Here is a 14,751-nt window from a genome sequence, read left to right as displayed (position 1 = left end):
TACAGTTTTAGTTATACTAGATGAAAAGAAAACAAGAGATTCATTGCAAAAAAAGGAAAATGTAATTAATACTATTTATGCACTTAATAATAGCTAAGATAATAAGTTTCATGTCATGTATATTTTACCACAATTAAAAAATAGATTTTTTATATAAATAGATGGGAAGAGAAGAGAAAGTTCAGAAGCATGGACACAGGAGCAGATGGACAGCTGTCAGAGGGACAGGGGAAGAGGGGACTGGATCAAAGAAGGCGAAGGGATAAGCCCAAAACATAAACAGATAACACATAGATACAGACAACAGTAGTTGTAGTATCAGTGGCAGTAGTAACAGTGGCAGTAGTCAGAGGGAAGGGGGGCAGAGGGAGGGGAGGAAGGGGAGGAGGGCAGAGAGACTGAGCTGGGGAGAGGGAGCATGATGCGGAGTGCAGATGGTGGTATATTGAGTTGTACACGTGAAACCTGTATGGTTTGTGAAGCATGTCAACCCACAAATTAAAAGATAAATTAAAAAAAGAAATATTGAGACTAAAATAATGTAAATAAATAAAAATAGTGTAAAAGAGTGGGAGGTGGACAGAAAAGAAAGGTTTTAAAAAACTTACCAGCGCCTCAAATACCACAATGCAAGGCATATCAAAAAACTGAAGATGGGCAATATTATTGCCAAAATTATCACCATGGTGGAGGTAGTACGTCCTGGCAATTGGGAGAAGACACACAGATGTCACTGCCAAACCCATTCCTGAGTCTCCTGCCCTTCCTCTGCTCACCTGAGTGTCAGCATCATCATTCACCTGCTTTTGATGTAAAGGCAAATCCAACTTCCCCTCTCAGATTCTCTAACACAATAATCCATATCTATTTCCTATCACTTCTTGTCCCTTGTCACCCAGTTTATAGGCCTGTGATTCTTACCTACTTTATAATTTAGATGAGTGATTTTTCAACCTTGTTTATCTAATGACACAAACAAACCAATTACTAAAATTCTATAACACACCAAAGAATATATTTTTTGCTTATGTGACAAAATAAATAGGTATAATTTTGATTCATTCAACCAGACAACTATTATTGTATTGGCTGTTGTCATTTTTTTTTTCTTTGACAATCTAAGGAAAAAGAAGTCAGTGCACCTGAGTAAAATAGTCAGGTAGTGCGTGTTTTAGATATATATCTCTTTCTTTTTCTCTCTTGCTTTTCATCCCTCTCTCCTTGTTTCTCACACCCATTACATCTCACCATTTTGCTCGCCTCTCCCTCCATGTTTGTGGACCATCTCCTCCCATTTCTGGCCAGGTCCAATTCTTTCTCACCCCAGTGGAGGATGATGTCCTGGCCTCCCAGGCTGCTGTGCTTTACTCGGCAATTCAGGTTAGCCTCCTCCCCAGCCACAACGTCCAGGGTTACTCGGAGGCACCATGTCCCATCAGCATTGGGCAGGATGTCACCTTGATGAGTTTCTGGATGCTCCTGCTCACCCCTCATCCACATCACCCATACAGGTTTGGAGTAAAATCCCGAAACATGACACACCAGCAACAGATGACCAGGCAAAGAAGTGGGGTCACTGGAAAGCCAGGCCTTGGGCTTCACTGTGGCAGAAAGGAGCAGGACAATATCACCTTATGACTCTAATCTAGAGCATAGGAACTCAGACACCACAAGTTTGGACAGTGACTCCTCCTAGTCTTTTGGAATCCAAATAATTTATTGATTAAGCCCCTGTCTTCTTAGGAACCCCCTTTGTGTGTGTGTGTATGTGTGTGTGTGTGACACGGACAGAGAGAGACAGAGGGACAGACAGGGACAAACAGATAGGAAGGGAGAGAGATGAGAAGCATCAATTCCTTCTTGTGGCACCTTAGTTATTCATTGATTGCTTTCTCATATGTGCCTTGACTAGTGGTCTACAGTAGACCCAGTGACCCCTTGCTGAAGCCAGAGACGTTGGGCTCAAGCTGGTGAGCCTTGCTCAAACCAGATGACCTGGTATTCAAGCTGGCAATCTCAGGGTATTGAATCTGGGTCCTCCAAGTCCCAGTTCGACGCTCTATTGCGCCACTGCCTGGTCAGGCAGGAACCCCATATTGTTGAATTCAATGATATAGTGGAAAGTGAAATAGAAAAGTCTTGGTGAAAGAGCAGGACTAACCTTGTCTCTGCAGTTCTGCCTTCCCTGCATTGAGAACACCCAAGAGAAATCGAGGGCAGGTGTTTGAGAGGAGTTGCTCCAAGGCATTAGAGAAAACTTGGCTTTGAAATAAAGTGCACACATCCTCTGTGCCCTGCTATCTCCCTTTGTGGCAGGCACACACGAATCATTCTGGAAGCTCAGGAAATCCTCTCCTCCCAAAGCTACCCTCAGGAAGCTTACTGTGGTTTCCCCAGAATGCAGCTCACAGCTGGCTCTAGCCTGGACCTCAACAGGATCTGGATAGAAGATAACATAGAAAAAGATATGTAAAAGCCAATATGAAGGAAATAAATGGAGGAAGAACCTAGACTTTTGGATTACTGTGGGGAGAAAGGTTTGAGATGTGAAATGATGAGCCAAAAACCAATTTAGTGCATTCACATGACTTAGCCATACAGTGACTTTTCAGATAACAACAAACCAAGTACAAGAGGGTAGTCTCATTGATTATAATGAAGCTGGAAAATTCTTATTTGCCTAGTGACATCATGGCTATCATAACAGCATAATGCATTGCTCATGTGTTTGTGGTGATGCTGGGGTAAAAACTGTACTTTGCTGCCAGTTGTATAACAGAGTAACAATGCAAGCTGTGCAGTACATAATACTTGATAATGACAATAATAATGCTACTGGTTTATGTATTTATTATACTTTTAATTATTATCTTAGAATGTATGCTTCCTACTTACAAAAAAAGAAGTTTGCCATAAGAGTATGACATTTTATTCCCGCAGTAGCCTATACCTCTCATGTTTACTACATCACTTGATTGGATAATTTTATGTTTGCTTGATTTAATGTTATGTGTTCTTTTTTATAGTAATGTGCTCTAATGGATTTTAGCCCTGTAGGAACAAAATATACCATAGAGACTAGTGTATGGTAGGCTATACTATTTAGGTTTGTTTAAGTGTACTCTATGATAGTCACAAAACAAAATTTTCCAACAAGGTATTTCTCAGAACATATCATTATTGTCAAGTGATTTTGACTGTATTTGGAGACTTTTCTTTTTAAAATTTTATTTATTGATTGATTGCAGAGAGAGAAGGAGAAAGAGATAGAGAAAGGGAGATAGATATATAAAGAGAAATATCAATTTGTTTTCCACACAATGATGCACCCATTGGTTGAGTTATTTATGCCCTGATTGGAGATGGAACCTGTAACCTTAGCATATCGGGATGGTGCTCTAAACAACTGAGCTACCCAGCCAAGGCTAATCAGAGACTTTTCAATAAGAAGAGAACAGGGGAGGCCCTGGCCGGTTGGCTCAGCGGTAGAGCATTGGCCCGGAGTATGGAAGTCCCAGGTTTGATTCCCAGCCAGGGCACACAGGAGAAGCACCAATCTGCTTCTCCTCCCTTCTCCTCTCCTTCCTCTCTGTCTCTCTCTTCCTCTCCCGCAACCAAGGCTCCATTGGAGCAAAGATGGCCTGGGCGCTGAGGATGGCTCCATGGCCTCCGCCTCAGGTGCTTTAATGGCTCTGAAGCGGAGCAATGCCCAAGAGGGACAGAGTATCGCCCCCTGGTGGGCATGTGAGGCGGATCTAGGTTGGGCACATGCAGGAGTCTGTCTGTCTGCCTCCCCCCAGCTTCTCACTTTGGAAAAAACAAACAAACAAAAAAAAAGAGAACAGGTGGAAAGTATACATATCATAAATGGTAGAGAAGGGCTGTTATGATAAAGAACAGTGGGTAAGAAGAAAGAAGGGGGTATGTGAGGATCAGGGTGGTGAAGTCAGGAGGAAGTACATATTCCAGGATGAATGGGAGAATTACATTGAGAGGAGGAGCAGGCAGGAGATGTTTGAGGAGATGGATTGGACACAAAGGAAGTCACACTTTAGTTCACTCAGGGACAGGGTGGGAAAAGTGAGGGCTTCTTGCATGAGGTTTAAGAGAAATAGATTATATACAAACAATGGAGGATTTTTATCAGATAAGATTTCAAGAAGGAGGAAGAATCTGAAATACTATGTGGATGTGTGGAGTCTAATAGGGGACTGCTCTAGAGAAGTGTGTGCATACAGTTGAGTAAACTGGGAAAAAGGACAGAACGATCCTGGGATGCAGTAGCATGAACCAAGAGAGAGAGAGAAAAAAATCATTGATGATCTTCCCAGATCAGAGGACTGCACTCACATGTCAACTGGAATTGATGAATATGATTCTGTGCTACCCGAATGAATCTGATAATATTGACCCGGTACAACTTCTCCAGCTCAGTCACCTCTGCATCGCTGAAGTTGCCCTTGGACCAAGGCTTCAGGAAAATGGCAGTGCCTGAGCTGAGGCTTGATTTTGTGCATAGGTGTTGTTGACAAATGATGATATCTGGATGACATGGAAAGACGTAGGCCCCTGGAAAGCTGTGAGTAATTAAAAAAATAACAAAAGTGAAAATAAAGAGAAAAGCAGGAGGAAATATGTGTGAGGGGGTGGAAACCAGAGAGATCCAGGATAAAAAACCCCAGAGTCTGAACAACAAAATGACAGAATCATTTGCCTGTGCCAGGGCCTGCAGCTCCATCCTCAGCCTCTAAAATAGAAGAAGAAGGCTGGAGACAGGCTGGCCCAGACCCTCAGGGGTATGCACAGCATGCTTTCATCCAGGCCACCCACACCCAGAGTTCCAGCCAGAGTTACTCTTACCTTGCTCGTGTTTGTGCTCATTGTCACCACCTGGGATGAGACCTGTTAGCAACAGAAATGGCAAAAGCAGCATTTCACGGGGAGATGGTACTTCTGAATCTTACAGCTGGTGTTTGATTTCTGAACTCAGCAAACCATTTTTTCCTCAGACCTCTATAGTGACTTCCTCTTCCAGGGACAAAACTCTGCCTCATTTACATTGCACATCAGAGAAAAGCTGTGTCTGCCACACCCTGACCCTCCCACTCTACCTGTCATTTCCACACCAGCCCCTGACTTCCAGATATTTTCTTATCTTCCTGGCTTCCAGGTGTTCTTCCTGACCTCAGCTTTCTTCATACTACCTTGAGAAAGCCACCATGTGGTATTTAAAGGTTATTTTACCTCCTCAGTCTTTTATTCTAACCTCGGTTAAATCAGAAAGCACCGTTAAACAATTGTCTGCTTTAATCTAGGACAATTCTTTTTGTTTATCCGACCAATGTAATCTTCCCTGCATGGCCCTCTCTTCTCTTTTACATTCTCAGTGGCTCCTCTTTCTCATTTTATCCCATTGTCTGGTCTCTCTAACCCCACATTTGTGTATGTGTGTGTTGATGATCATTTAAAAAAGGCAAAGCATTCATTTTTTTTTCATGTTTTCAAAGTTTTTAGTTCTTCAAACATTTTTAAATTAATTTTAAAGAGAGGAAGGATGAAAGAGAGAGAAGCAGAAACATTAATTTGTTGTTCCACTTATTCATACATTCATTGATTGATTCTTATATGTGCCCTGACCGGGGATTGAACCTGAAACCTTGGTGTATCAGGATGGTGCACTTCCTGGCCAGGGCCCAAAAGGGAAAGCACTTAAGACATTTGCCTGGACTAAAGTACTGCAGACCCAAATCCTAAAACCAAATAAGGTAAACACTACAGTTTATACTCCAAGCAAAATTATTTTATGCCATAGCAATTATTGAAAAGAAAACTACATTTACTACTAGTATATGACTTTCTTTTTAGTAGCTCTTCACCTTTGGAAGTTTGAGTAACAAATTTTTATGAGACAAGCAGAACTTTCGGAGATATGCTATGTATAGCTTCAGGTTAAGTCAAAGATAACATATTATTTTGTCTATCAGTTTGTTATTTGGTTTTATTCTTTTGCTTAGTTACTGCACCTTTTTCACTCTGACCCCCTTCTCCATCTTTTACCCTTCTGACAACTGTCAGTCTGTCCTCTGTATCTATGAATCTTTTTCTATTTTGTTTGTTTATTTTGTTATTTAGATTTTACATATATGTGAAATCATATGATATTTATCTTTCTCTGACTGCCTAATTTCACTTAGCACAATACTCTCCAAATCTATCCATGAAAAAAGATTTCTTTCCGTGGCTGAATATTTCATTGTGTAAATGTAACACAGGTTTTTGATCCACTCATTTACTGATGGTACCTGGTCTGCTTCCCAGTCTTGGCCATTGAAAATAAGCACTGCAATAAACATAGGGGTGCATATATAATTTCAAATTAGTGTTTCAGTTTTCTTTGGATATATTACCAGAATTGGCATCACTGATCATAAGGCAGTTTCATTTTTAATATTTTGAAGAAACTCTATACTGCTTTCCACAGTGGTTGCACCAATTCATGTTCTACCAAGAGTGCATAGAAGTTCCCTTTTCTCCACATTCTCACCAACACTTGTTGTTTGTTAATTTTTTGATAATAGCCATTCTGAAAGGTGTGAGATGATAGCTCATTGTTGATTTAACTAGCATTTTTCCAATGCTAGTGATTTGAGCATCTTCTTTATCTATTGACCATCTGTATGTCCTTTTTGGAGAAGTGTATATTCAGGCCTTTTTCTTTCCTATAGGCCCACAATGAAATTCTAGAAAATTAAAAACAATTCCTTTTACAATTGTAACAAAAATTTGAAAATTTCAAAGCTTTATTTTAGTAAAAGACATTGGAAAAGGCATAATGAAATGGAAAGATACTCTGTGTTCATGGATAGAAAGAATCAACAGAGTTAAAATTGTTATATTACCCAATGCAGTATACAGATTTAATGCAATCCCCATTAAAATCACAATGTCAGTTTTTAAAGAAATAGAACAAAAAATCATCAGATTTGTATGAAACCACTAAAGCCCCTGAATAGTCAAAGCCAACCTGTAAAAAAAGGCATGAAGCCAGAGGTATCACAATACCTGACTTCCAGTTATACCACAGAGCCACGATAATAGAGCATGGTATTTTCAAAAATTACACAGACCAATGGAATAAAATTGAGAACCCAGAAATAAAACCACGTTTATAAGGGCAAATAATGTTTGATAAAAGAGCCAAAAACACAATGAAGAAAAGAAGTTTCAGTAAATGGTGCTAGAAAGTTGGAAAGCCAAATGTAAAAGAATAACACTAGACTAGAGTTGGTCCCCATGTAAAATAATTAATTCAAACTGGATCAGAAACAATGTGGTTCATGTGGTCCTTATAGCTGAATAGCAGATATATCCAAGTATTTCAAATTCTAGTGTCAATTTTACCTTATTCTTTTCTTGCATCTATTGTTGATGAGGCTACTTCTATCATTCTATGTATTACTTTATAGACAATGTTTTCCTCTGAAAAATTTTCATCCTTTCTTTCATTCATTCCTGATGGAACATTTTATCCTTAGACTTTGAAGTGTTATGTTACAGTGTTAATATCTCATAATTATTTGTTCATTTTTTAATGAGGTGAAACGAGATAAAGTTAACCATTTTAAAGTATACAATTCATTGGCATTTAGTACTTTATATTGCTGTGTAGCCAGCAGTTCTAACAATTTTCAAAATATTTTTATTACCCCAATAGAATATCCCATATTCATTAAGCAGTCACACACTCACCCCAGGTTCTTATTAATCAATAACCTTCTTCATGTCTCTGTGGAGTAACTTCTGGATATTTCATATAAACAGAATCATACAATATGTGTCTGTTGTGTCTGGATTCTTTAACTTAGCATAATGTTTTTGAAATGTATTTCTTTTCTATCATGTATCTACCATTCTTCATTTCTACTTTCATAAAATATTTTTCCCTCCTTTCACTTTCATTCTATGTGTATCTTTTGTTCTAAGGTGGGTCTGTCTCTTATAGACAGCATAGATGTGGGTGTTGTTTTTTTATCTATGCTGCTACACTATATCTTTTGATTTGAGCATTTAATCTATTTACATTTAAGTTTATTATTGATATGTACTTATTTATTACCAGTTTATTTTTTAAACCTATAATCCTTTTTCTCTTGGTTTCTTCTTCTCCTTTTCCTTCTTCTTTTTCTTTTCTCTTCTTATAGCAGGCTGTTTAACATTTCTTGCAGTACTTGTTTGGTGGTAATAAACTCCTGAGTATTCTTTTTTTCTGAAAGTTCTTTATCTCTGCTTCAATTTTAAATGATAACTTTGCTGGATAGAGTAGTCTTGGTTGTAGGTTCTTGTTTTGCATCACTTTGAATATTTCTTGCTGGTCTGAAGTGTTTCTGTTGAGAAGTCAGATATCAGCCTATGAGGGCTCCTTTGTAGGTAATTAATTGCTTTTCTCTTGAAGCTTTTAGTATTCTTTCTTTGTCTTTTAACTTTGTCATTTTAATTATGATGTTACTTGGTGTGGGCCTCCTTGAGTTCATCTTTATTGGGGCTCTCTGTGTTTCTCAAACTTTTTGTGACTTTCCTTCATCATTATAGGGAAGTTTTTATCTATGATTTTTTCTAGGCTCTGGTGCTTCATGCTGGGGTGTACAACCTGGGGCTTTTTGGTAATCACAATACTGTTTTCTGTGTCTATGTGAGATTTTTCTCTGCTTAATCCCTTTGCCATTTTCACCCAGCTCCCCAAACTACTCCCCTCTTATAGTTATTAGTCTATTCTCTGTATCTATGAGTATGTTTCTAATTTGTTTGTTAATTTATTTTATTCATTAGATTCCAGGTACTTGTTTTGAGATTTCAATTAAGCCATCCAGTGAAGCTTCTAGGAAAGATTTCAGAAACAGATATCTAAATTAGACTTTGAAAAATCAATAAATAGGTTGCCAAAACAACAACAAAAAAATAGATTGCCAAAAGATGGGAGGGGGATGAAGAACAGGTTTCCAAATGGGTCAAAACCTCTGTCAGAACAAACTTTTAACAAAGTCATGCTTTATTTTTTGGTATAAACCATGTTGAAAAAGAAGCAGACCAGAATTTTATGTATGAGGTAAAAAAATATTATCAGAGTTGGATCAGGTTCACTTTTATGTCAACAATTTGTTTTTGATCCATGATTTCTATGCCAAGCAGAGGTGGTTTCCTGAACTCCTGGGCTCCTGGGTGTTGTCTTCCATGGGAGAGGCAGGGATATAGGGGAATGGGGAGAGCAGATATCTTGATTTGAACTGTGAAAGAAAAAAAGAATTTTGATCTCAAAGATGAGAAATCAGAGAGAAAGACAAACAATAGAGGAATAAAAGAAAAAGTAGATAAGCAGTTGAAAAAACAAAGCAAGAAAAGTCTCACCATGAACCCACCACAACCAACGTAACCAGGGTAACTACTACAGTCAAACAGATTAATATCAGGGGGATGGTATATCCATCTGATTGGGGACAAAATAATGTCAATCTATGAAATATACTCTATCCTACCTCAGTTAATGCTTCTCATTTCACAGGGTTGGGACTTTTCAAGAGTTTCCTTCTCTATTTTCTACATCCCTCATTTCAATTCCTCCTGAGCCAATGTGTCTGATCTCACACTCTTCTCTCTTTTATCAAATCATTAGCTCTTCCTTTTAATTCTTGTTAGTACCTTTTATCCTCTTCCTCTGTTTTCATGAAATTTAATTGCTATGAATCTTTACTCTTCTTTCTGATTTATATTGACCCACTTTTATCTTCTTGTGAATAGCATTCTTATCCATTCTCCAGCTGCTCATTCATTAGCCCAGAACTATGGGAAGATTATCATTTCCGAGCAGGGCCTTCATTCTTTCTCACCCCAGTGGATGATTATATCATGGCCTCCCAGGCTGCTGTGTTTCACTTGGCAAGTCAGGCCAGAAGCCTGTCCAGCTGCCACATCCAGGGTTACTCGAAGATACCATGTCCCATCAGCATTGGGCAGCACTCCATCTCATTGAGTGTCCCACTGCTCCTGTTGACCCCGCATCCACATCACCCACACAGGTTTTAGATGAAAGCCAGAGACGTGGCACACCAGCAGCAGACGGCCAGGACCAGGACTGGAGTCTTTGGTCACCCAAGCCTGTGGCTTCACTGGAAAGAGATGAGAAGGAATGGAGTTTAGGAGGGCATCCCAAGACAAAGATTGTGACTTGGATACCTTAGCAGTTTGAGTAATCACCTTTTTCTCTCATTGTGGAAACACTCCTGAATCAACACTCACTTTCTAGCCTCTTATTCTGTGTTCCAAAGGGGTGATAAAGTGTAAAAACCTCAAATACAAGAATTAAGCACCAAGGCTATGAAGGGAGAGGAATTTGGTCTCACCTTGTTGTTCCAGGTCTGACTTCTCTTCTTTCAGGCAGCTTGACAGAAATTGAAGGCAGGTGTTTCTGAGAAGGCCCCACACAACTTCTTTAAAAATATGGTAGTGATTAAGCACATTACAGACTTCTGAGCCTGATAACTTGATCTCAAAGAGATCTTGGGGTAGACAAGGAAGAGAGAGTCAATATGGAAGGAATTGTAGGGAGAAAAAGTCAACAATCTAGAAAGTAAAGGGATTTAAGGGAAGAAACGTTTTCTGGCAACTCACATGGAAGACTAGAGTTTGAATGAAGAATGGAAGGGAAATCTGTGGGGTGAAAAAGTGAAAATAATAAAGAAACATTGAAATTATTAATTTGAAGGGGCTAGATGGGAAGACTGTTAGAAAGATAGCAGAGCAATCAGAAAGAGTTCACTCTGGAGTGGTTAGGTACTGCTTAAGTCATGTGAATACTTCGGCCAGGGAGAAAGGAGGACAGATCCTGCTTGGGAAAGGCGGAGTCTGAGGCCAAGGATGGGGGAAAGAACATCAAAAGGGGACAAATATTTCAAGGAGCCAGAATATGAGGGTATATTCTGGAGTGTGAAGAAACATGTACATGTAGCTCTTTCTTTGAATGAGGTGAGGTGGGGATGCAGTGGGAGTAGTGACAAAGGGAAACAAAGAAGTCATGAGCCAAAGACCAAACACAAGGTCAGAAAGATTGAATAATGGTCAGAGCCCATGTATCATCTTCCCTGGTCAGAGCTTTCAGGCAAATATCAGCTTGGAAAATGAAACTCACATTCAAACTGAAACTGACTGGATAATGCCTGCATTTCCCTGGGGGAAACTATGGAGGTACAATTGTAGTCACACTTGGATGTTCTTCAATTCCTCCTTGCTAAAATTTCCTGGGAGCAGGGCCACAAAAAGCAGATGGTGTCCAAGACTCTGTCTCAGTGATGAGTGTACAGCCCCCTCAGCCAGCCTGAGCCCTCCGTGTGCTGCTGCTCTGATTGGCAAAGATGAGATCAGGAGTGTGTAATAGGAGGGGGACTCTACTTCTGCTGGATGATGGGGTGCTAAAATTTGGGTAGGTGAGAGACAGAGAACTGACAATGTAGAAAAAGATAAATGAGAATAGTTACAAAGTTTCACATATTTCCTTTCCCCTGATCTGGCTTCTTATCCCCCAAACTAAAAAGGAAACAAATGGGAATTAAGGATGTTGCTTGGCACTTGCTTGGCATGCAGATTCCAAAAGCGCTTAGTAGGAGCATTACTTCCTATCTCCCGATCCTCTCCAGAACTTTCTTCTACCCTGCCTTGCCCAACCACAGGTATTTTTCCCACCTGGGTTCTTCTTACCTACTGTGATTGGCCCATGGCAGAAAATTCCCTTGAAGAGCAGGGGCAGAAGCAGCAGCCTTGAAGCTCTATTAGGTAAAGGATGTCTCAGCAGGACTAGTGCCCACAGAACTAAGATATCAGCTTCTCCTCCAAACCCTTTTTTACTCTTCCCTAACAACTCTTGCCACAAACCAACCTCTCCATCTGCTCACTTCCCTGTCAGAGAAACCTGACCACCTCCTTCAGCCACAAGTCTCCCATAAGCTCTCTCATTTCCCCTTCATCACTTCTACCATCTGGCTCCTAGATTTTCAATTGCTCTTGTCTGCCTCCTGTCTCCCACTGCACCAACATCTACTAAGGGAGCCCTGGTTTTTTAACAAAGTCTGGTGTGGCTGGAAATTATAGTACCTCTTGATCTTGGAGAACTCAAGCCCACATTGAGATTATTAATGTATTTTTCTATGAAAAGAAGTAACAGAAGGTCCTCAGTAGTGCCCCGTGGCCTTTGCATCGGTGTTCCCACTCCTGATCTCTCTGTGGTCTTCTCTTCTTCTTATCAGCTTCCCAGCCTTCCTTTCTACCTCTTCTTGATCTTCTCTGTATTTCTCTACTTACCCATTAATTTTCCTCTGGAGTCTTCTGTCATTCTTCTCATTGCCTTGCCTGTTCCCCTTGTCCCCTCAGACTATTCTCTGTCTTTATATCCTGCTCTTACTTAAATCATTATCAGAAAGAAGATAATAGGCACTTTGAGTGTCAGTGTATAATCCACAGGGACATCTCTGTAGTACACAGTGAAAAAGGAGCAGCAACGGTAATACAGATTATCAGGGTATTTTAGGAAGATGCCCTTTTGCTTAGTTTTCCCAGTCAGAGCAATTGTCGCTGTTAAAAAGATCCATGCATGCCTGACCTCTGGTGGCGCAGTGGATAAAGCATCGACCTGGGAACACTGAGTTTGCCGGTTCAAAACCCTGCACTTGTCTGGTCAAGGCACATATGGGAGTTGATGCTTTCTGCTCCTCCCCCCTTTCTCTCTCTCTCTCCCTCCCTCCTCTCTAAAATGAATAAATAAAAAAAAAATAAAAAAATAAAAAAAATCCATGCATATGATTGATTGACTTGCAAGTGGTGAGCTGATAGGTAGACAGATTTTCATTAATGTTGTATGAGTGGGTCTATAGCGGATGCACAGGGCCTTGGGCTCCCACTCTACCCTAAATGAGTTGAGTGTGTCTCCAGGTCCCCTGGGTATGAGGAGCAGTCATACAGCATTCTCCTCACAGTCCATGTACTGGGAGCACTGGAGTCCCCTCAGTGTCTAATTAGAGAAGAGTTTTATTAGAGACAGGTAAGTGACTCTAGGGACTGGAGTGTTCATGGGAGAATTAGTTACTGTGTTGAGTCTACTTTTTTTTTTTTTTCATTAATGTTTGCTGTGGCAGCCTGCGTGCAGTTTAAATACTCTCCCTTTGGTTTTTATAGACACATTCAACTGACATTGATTTAAAGCCACCTGGTCCCAAAAGATGTGTTTGATACTAAGATATCAGAGAGAAGGCAATTAGAAAAAACAGAACAAAAAGAGAAAAACCTCAAATTCAAAATTTCTGTGTTTGTAATATAAAGCACTCACCAAGCTGTGCTCAGAGTTATTAAGAAAAGTTTACACTCAGAGTCATCCATTGTTTCTGAATCTGAGACCATGGCTTCAGACACTTCATATACAATGCTGTGGGGAATATGTCAGAATCCTAAGGTAAATGAAATAATCTTAAATGTTTTCTTCAGATAAATTATCATTCTCCTGTGAGGGCCAAATGAGTCTATACTTGAACATGCAAAAATTCAAACAATATGCCATATATCACCCTTAAGAAACTAATGATCTAAATAAAATCAAACATTAACCTGAATAACACAATAAACACATAAATTTAATTTTTTTATTCATTTTTAGAGAGGAGAGAAAGAGGGAGAGAGAGAAGGGGGAGGAGCTGGAAGCATCAACTCCCATATATGCCTTGACCAGGCAAGCCCAGGGTTTCGAACCGGCAACCTCAGCGTTTCCAGGTTGACGCTTTATCTACTGTACCACCACAGGTCAGGCCATAAATTTAATTTTATAAATGAATGGACTACATCAGACTGAAAGGTTTCTGCACAGCAAAAACAACCATCAAGAAAACAAAAAAGCAACCAACAAAAAATCAGAAGTATGTGCAAACAAAATCACCAATAAGTGGTTAATATCCAAATATACAAAGAACTCACACAACTCAACAACACAAGAAACAAAAAGTCTAGTTTTAAAAATGGGCAGTAGACCTGCAAAGACACTTTTCTCAAGAAGGCGTACAAAAGGCCAACAGATATGTGAAAATATACTCAACTTCACTAGCTACCAGAGAAACGAAGATCAGAACCACAGAGCTACCACCTCACACCTGTTAGAATGGCTGTTATCAACCAGATAAGAAATAACAAGTGTTGGAGAGGATGTAGAAAAAAGGCCTCATCCACTGCTGGTAAAAATGTAAATTGGTACAGCAACTATGGAAACAGTATGGACTTTCCTCAAAAATAAAATGTGAGAGAGTAATGGCGGGGTAGGAAGCAATACCGATAAATCTCCCCCAAAACTCAACAAGATCTTCAACCAGAAACAGAAAAACCTATACTTGGAGCTTCCAGATGCTTCGCAATACACCCAAAGGTATGATTGAGTGAAAAATTGGCTAAAAATATAACCAAACCCCGAAGGAAATAGGGAGTAAGAAATGCTCCGCCTTCCTCACTAACCTAAACAGGGCGGCTTTCTCTGGTAACTGTGAATATAGAAACTGAGGCGGGCAAAGGGGGTGAATACATCCAGGCCGCGACACAAACGGCCGAACCAGGCTGTGGCACGGAGATCCAAGCCGAGGAAAATCTGATCCTGTGGCAACCCGGGCAATACAAGCTAACACTCGCGCCAAACCCAAACAAAGAAAGACAAGCGGCGCGGCCATTTTACCCGGT

At 40.0% G+C, this 14,751-nt stretch overlaps 1 pseudogene; it reads right to left on the bottom strand.

Moving 5' to 3' along the window:
- Positions 1–604: 604 nt before the first annotated feature.
- LOC136397871 (T-cell surface glycoprotein CD1b-1-like) lies at positions 605–4,933 on the bottom strand (annotated as a pseudogene).
- Between the last annotated feature and the right edge of the window lie 9,818 nt (positions 4,934–14,751).

The sequence above is a fragment of the Saccopteryx leptura genome, chromosome 3 (assembly GCF_036850995.1).
Source record: "Saccopteryx leptura isolate mSacLep1 chromosome 3, mSacLep1_pri_phased_curated, whole genome shotgun sequence".
NCBI lineage: Eukaryota > Metazoa > Chordata > Mammalia > Chiroptera > Emballonuridae > Saccopteryx > Saccopteryx leptura.
This window is presented reverse-complemented; position numbering and strand designations above follow the sequence as displayed.